Genomic DNA, 7,653 nt, shown 5'->3' with positions numbered 1-7,653 from the left:
AAATTTAATGTTTTTAGGCCGTAAAGACTTAATAGGAACCAATCAAAAGCTAGGAGAATTTTAAGACTGTATAACAACCTTCAAAGAAAGACAATGCAAATTAACACAATTAGCAAGGGGTTCAGTTTCGTCTTTCCATTAGGTTTCTCGGCTAAATATCCTGCACACTCATTGCACACATCAGTAGTCCAAGAAATCACATGCATTATGTAAATTACGTATCAAAAAACTCATATAAATTAAAAACATCCATATTTCTAATAATCAATTGTTTATCTCATTCTACTCATGTTTTCGACCATTAAAATTGCATAATCAAAGTGTTAGTTCTGCATTCATTTACTTCATCATTATACATGTTTATTAAGCATTAAATGACGAAATCAAATATTTGAAAGTAAGGCATCACACATCATAAAATAGCATAATAATGTTCAATGCATCAAATAATGTCCCGACATATCGAGTCATGAGTATCAAAATAATAATGTATCAACTATGCTACGATGGGTCGAGGCGAGCCTCACAAGATATTATAAAAATTTAATTTTAAAAAATAGAGTTATAATTTTTTTCAATATTATAAGACAAATTTGATTGAAAAATAAAAACTCAATGAATAACCATTTAATTTAGTACCTATTTTGAATGCATTCTTTTCTTAAAATGAGAAAAGTAAACTTTATGGAAAGCGGAGCCTGTGTCAGTGTCAGACGGCATACAGATTGTGTCAAGCAGCATACAGATGGGCAAGTGGCTAGGTGCAAATAAGTTGCACCATAGCCACTACCATTTTAATGCAAGATTATCAAGATTGGAGGATCATGAACTCAGATTGGAAAGTGCCAGCAACTTTTTCAAGTCGTATAAGATATTAAATAAACTTTGACAAATTCATTAACTGCATACTTATCCTCTTTAATATTTTCTGTATTTTTCAAATTGAAAAATAGTAATTATGGCTAGGAAAATAGTCCTCCACCAATCAGAAAAAGTGTATTTATTGTGACAAATGAATTAAAAAATATTCATTCTAAAAACTTTAGACAAATCATGCTTGTTAGGAAAAAAATAAATAGATGGGGTGAAACAAAAACATTAGTTCCTTGTATAAGGGGAGGGACTAGTAATAATTAGCCGATAGGCTATTATAAGTGGGGACTTCAGTAGAAACCTGTCTATTCCTACAAACCAGATACCAGATACCATTGACATATTTTGTTGTTGTTAAAAACTGGTATATGAGCAATCAATGTGAATATCGAATGAATCTTTCAACACCGACCATATTTATTGCCATATTTGAGATTTGTATATTTTATATATCTATATAGATTTTTAATGATCTGTAAAATCTGTGCACTGAATTCTTTAGGCAGATATTTAGTGGAGGTAATTCCCCCTAGATTTTATATATCTAAACAGTTTGTTAATGATTTACGAGATCTGTATATTGATTTCTTTCATTCCGATATTTACTAGAGTTAATTCTCAATAGATATTTCCGACCGCCTCCACCTTGTATAAATAAACTCTGTGAACAGCATAAACAATATCTTTGAACAACGTAAAAAGTATCCATTTGCAATCTAAGGTAGAAGCTTGAATATTGGGGCAGATTTGCAAGTTGTCCTTATCAATTAGTTAACAATAACCTTTAGTTATTTAGGTATTTTATGCACCTCCATTGTGAATTTCTAATATATATTAAGAAGTAAGTTTGTATATGTTCACTCTTCTCAGAGATAATATGGAAAAAAACCAAAGAATAGAGAATATGTTACTTGAGTATAGATAACCATACAAGAACACCCTTAATTTGATACAGGTGGGGATGTAAATAAATATTAGAAATGTAGAGCCTTGTTCATTGCGAAACATAAAGAATTAAGGAATCAAAGAGTTACAAAAGAAAAGACTACCATAGGTTAGGCTTTTGTAAACTATAGACTTACCTTGTGCTGGATATGGGTTTGACATTGTTGTTTATTTACCTCAACTTTTTTTGAGTATAGCAAAGACTTTCGGTGAGCAATTCTGTGACTTTAGCTATGAAGATAAATTGCAGTTAGGGCATTACTGTGAAACAATTTGTCTCTTGTCCAGTCTTCCATGTTTTCCACATACATGTCTATCGCAACATATCTTAACACGCGTGCTATGATGTTACTTATTTGCACTTGCACATACCATAGGAAGACTCTCTGTGTCCCTATTATCTTTAGCCCTCACTTGCATTTAGTTAATCACTTCATCGCTATGTCATGAATCTTTGATAAGTTGATGCCAGTATTGTACTCTGATATGTTTACATGAAAGTGATCTAGTGCACAAAGGATGTAGTGGGCTCCAATTCTTTGGTTGGGGCTCCCGTTAAGGAGAATTTTTTGTTGGTTTGATGTTCTAGTCAAAATTCATCCACTACGAAAAAACTCTACTAGAAAATGGTAAGGAGTAAGTGATGCCCATTTAGTGTGCTTATTGTTACTATTTTAAAATTTGGTAAACGCTTCTTGTATATTTTTTGGTCAAGATGCCATGATCCATGGTGATAGGGTTTTGCACTTGCCACTTTTACCATGTTTCAGGAGTCTGCTAGATGTAATATTTCACCCAGTTTCACACAAGAACCACACTAATTCACACCAAATGAGTTGGGTGAATTATGTTATTCAATTTTACATTCGAGTCGATTATGTTATCTAATTTTAGACACAAACACTAGTTCACACAAATTTAGGTGTAAGATGGGTAGTAGGGTAACACTCAAGAAGGAATGGGAAGAGAGGATGTGTTTATTCAAAAGCAATAAACACAAAAAAATATTTGATCAAAAAGTGCCTAGATATGTGTTTTTTGTATCACATAACAATGAAACGGTCAAACAATTCATAAAGGAGTGCTTGGCTTGCGATTTCTGCCATTCCATGGCAAGAGGCAACCAGTATTTGTATCCCACAAACATGGGCCACCATTTGAAGAGTATTGTACCCAACAGAGTGCTTGTTTTGAGCCAATCTTCACTTTTTCACATGCCTCCCAAATAGACTTTCACACAAAAGAATCTACGGGTTTGACTGGTAATTGCCCTGGTATAAAAGCACAGAGTAGTATATCTACCCTGCTATAATAACAACATTTAGTTACTTATAACAATAGTTTGAATGCTCTGAAAAATGTCCAATAGTTTGAATGCTCCGAAAAATGTCCATGGTTTCATAAATCTAATTTTTAAACAAGCATTTTTCTTTACTCCTAACGTATTGGCACGAGATTAGTTTTTCTTTTCCTTTTCATTTGTTATAAAATGTTCATTCCCCATTGCCCTTTCTGAGATTTAATTACTTAATTGAGTGCTTTTAGTTAGATATGAAAAAAAGATCAAATTTTATAGATGTTATTGTGATAGGTAGTAGCAATGCACCCCCTATGTTACCAAATGAGTCACCACCATCGATTAATTAGACCGGTTTTCCAACGAACAGTATTCCAAAGTTTTCAACTGGAGTTGCACTTAGCTGCATTAGAATACTAGAGCATACAAAGGCAACATGCTCAATAATCCACGGTGTGCATGATACTGATGTCATGGTGATGGAGGCCAGAGTACTGGAATTCCACACGATTTGTGATATGCTAACCAGTTACTGCAACTTCCTACATGACATGCATGCTGATGAGTACTATGCCCTCGGTTGTGCTCCTAGTATCAAAGTTGCATTTTAGAATTACCTCAATAATGTGTAGTGCATACAATCTATACTCGTAAATATACTGTGACTGGTATCTTAAAGTAGTGAACTTGATCAACTGTACACCTTTTTCTGTGTTTTCTTTGAAGAATTGGCCACTAGCACCTACTTCTTGTCAGAAAGATCTTGCTGAAATGGGCCTTATTTTGTATACAACTAAGGAACTATGATCAGGTGTACACCATTTTTTGTGTTTTAATGCACTGGCCTCCTACAGATATGTAAAGGAGTCTTAGTTTTAAGGCAACATTGGAAGTATGTTATTACGATGTATACCAGAAAGTTGTACATGTTGTATATTGTTTAATACAGATGTCAATAAATCATATATGTTGTGTACTACGCTTTGGACATATGAATGTTTATGTCAATACAAATAATTGTTAAATATTTCCAAATCTTTTTATGGACTAGTAAGTGGACTAGCATCAGCGAGTGAGTATACAATTCTTCTAAAGTTGAATATCAATGTGACAACCATTTTTTCCTTGCTGAAATGATGGATTACCCATTGGCAGTGAGCATACAATCATTCTAAATGTGAATATCAATGTGATAGCCATTTGTTCCTTGCTGAAATGGCAGTGAGCATACAGTTCTTGTAAATTTGATTATCAATGTGACAACCATTTGTTCCTTGCTGAAATGATGGATTACCTATTTTATAAAATGACATAGTCAATATATAATGCATAAGTTCACTTAAGTATAATGCCAATGAGCTTGTATTGCAATACTATGTCCTTCAAATAGTGGAAATATGCTCAATTAGCAACAACTGTGAGAGGACAGATTTCAATCAATCAATTGCTTTGATATCAAAAGGAGCATTTCTTGGTTCTCCTTTACAACACCTTTTTCATTTTATACATGATCTTACTATCCATACTTCTTATTTATAGATTAATAAGTAATATCAGAGCCCGCAACCATCATTAAACAAGCCTTTGAAGTGTGTAGTTTCAAGACTAGCATCCAAACCCATAAGCTGGGAGGCCTAGTGTTGTGGCCCAACAGTGGATTAAATTCATTGCAGGATGCCATTAACATCGTCTTTCGGTTTATATCAAATCCAACATTATTATCTTATGCCACTTTGTCATTTGTCATAAATCATTTGTAACAAATTGCATAATTTAACTTTTTGATGTCCACGTGGTTTTTTCTCTAGTCATTGAAAACCAGATATATTTGGGATTAAATATGAAGTTCTGAAGAATCTATCATTCAATTCACTACCCATTTCTTGATAATAACAAGAGCTGCAATTTAATCAAAGTCCCTACCAAGGGCTGCATGAGTAGGTGTGAGGAAAATACAGCTAAGAAGTATGAAATCAAACTCATCAACCATAGTCAACATCCTCCTATAGGTGTTTGTTTACAAGTTGACTAAAATACACTACCATTGGTATATGTTGGGTAATTCTCTTCCTGGCCATCTATGCTACACGAAATTGTGTAAGTGATTCCTAGAAAGGGGCACCTGGGTTAAAAAGAAGCACGTGGGTTCATAGCACAACTCTATTCATCAACAAATTTATAGGACTACAGAACTCAAGTGCATTGACTATAGGAGACGTCCAGATGTGAACAAAACTTAGCATTGTGGGAAAAGTTGTGGTTATCAAGAAATTTGTGGTGGCATTCTGAAACGGGAAGGATTGTTGATGAAACCAAAAGATCATTGGGATAGAGCACATAACCGAATGTAAGCATAAGACTAAAGAGAAAACATAGGAAAAAGTAACAGAAAGATTGGACAAATTATGAGATCAATATTTGATATGATATGATATGATAGATTTTAATGACGTCCACGAGACTAAAGTAGTCTATGGGACCCATGCAATCGCCCTCCCGAGTCAGGAGCCAAACTAGTCAGTTGCAAAGTTTTGGTTAACTTGTTTCTTCTTCTCTGAATTTTGATAATCAACTCCGCTGTTCTCTTCACTTGATCTTCCTCAAATAAATAGTTGAAGTCCTTGTTCTGCAGAATTTTTGTATAATCAGATCTGATGTCGTTGTAAGCCAAGCATTCCATGACAAAGTGTTGCTCTGTCTCCACTGTTCCCATATTGCAAAATAAACATGTTCTGTCTGCCCACTCTTCCTTTGGAACTTGCCATCTACCAGTTTCACATCGCAGCTGATGTGAACTAGTTCTAATTTGTGCCATCAACATTTTTGCTTTCCAGTTAATAGGTGCCCTTATATAGGCCTTTTCATCATGACTAGAAGTGGGATTAAATTCTTTAATGTAATAAGATTTTTTCCTCCCTATGTGTCTTGTCCACAGAATATTGTGAAATTTTTCATTGACAAACTTTTTTATTTCTTTAATGTTATCCGGGCAAGCTTGGATGTTGATATCCCATTTTTGCATCCATTTGTCATTTTGTTTCATCCATGTGCTTTTCCGCCTCACAAGTTTTTCCTCTATTACCAACTTGGGCCAACGATGTGTTTCTAGACCTTGAGTTTTCTTTAAATAGCTTAGCATTCGGGTCAATGCGACGGCTTCTAATGGAAAGGAACCCACCTCCGCCAAAAGGATTTCATACGGAACATTTGAGAAGACAACATAAACATGGCCACCATAAGTTGTGTGTTCATTGCATATAATTATATCGTAAAACACAATTGCTTACAGATTGAGTCGTGAGCTATAATGCATTATCATATGTTTAGTTTTAACTTTGGGTTTTGAATGACCTTATTTATGATATTACCTAAGAATTGTTAGCTGTTGTGTCTTTAACATACCTGCAAGGGTGAGCTTCAAGGAGGAATTAGCCTCAAAGAGCTATATTTGCAGCACGGCACATATAAAACTAAACCAAATCATTGTAATTGGTACTTTCATCCTAATGAAGGCAAGATTTTAAAATATTGAATAAAACAAGATTTAAAAAATGGTTTTCTGCATCAAACAAGAGCGCCCTGCTGCTCTAAAAAAATGGTAATTAGGTAAGTTTTTTTTTTTATTGAAAAAAATAAAAATAGAAGAATAGAATCAAATATTTTAGTATTGTTATTATTATGTTTATTAGGATGGTTTAAATATAATATAATAATAATGATGACTCTAAAAAAACTAAGTACTATTATTATCAAATTATTATTATTAACGAACTTATTAATAATGTTTTAATAAATATTGTTATTTTGATATTAGTGATTATGTAAAAGAAATAAGAGAAAGGCAATGATCAAATTTTGAGATTCATAAATCCCCTCAATCAAACTATTAGAAAATTTAAGTAATTTGTTTGGTGATTTCTTTGCTTATAATTATATGAGAGTTTTAACTTTGAGAACGACTAAATTTATATGCTCCAACATATTTGTTATTGAGAGTTGTGATTATTATTTCAATTCTTTCAAACTTCGAGATTCATAAATCCCTCGAACCAAACTGTTAAAAAATTTAAGTAATTTGTTTGGTGATTTATTTTCTTATAATTACGTGAGAGTTTTAACTTTGAGAATGACTAAATTTATATGCTCCAACGTATTTGCTATTGAGAGTTGTGATTATTATTTCATTTCTTTCAAATCAAAAACATTGTTTATATTCTTTCCATGTATTGAAATCTTTTTTTTTTTACTGAGCTAACTTTTATATTTCACATTTTCAAGTGCCTTTGAAATAAGAATAAATCCTTAGAAGAGAAGAAGCACAATAAGTTATTCCCCACACTGAAAGAGCATATTCTATTGCATCTAAATTGTTTTTATCTGAACTAACTTTTGTATTTTGCATGGTCAAGTGCCTTCCAAATAAAAATAAGTGTTGTTACGTATATCTGTACTCTCAATGACCTACCCATAAAAATCTATGGCATTCATAATGAGATATAGACACCTATATGTAGAGTGCATTTATGAACACAATGATA

This window comes from Cupressus sempervirens, chromosome 1 (genome assembly GCF_028749045.1).
Source record: "Cupressus sempervirens isolate cs-2001-9-10 chromosome 1, ASM2874904v1, whole genome shotgun sequence".
Lineage (NCBI taxonomy): Eukaryota > Viridiplantae > Streptophyta > Pinopsida > Cupressales > Cupressaceae > Cupressus > Cupressus sempervirens.
Note: the sequence above shows the minus strand (reverse complement) of the source record.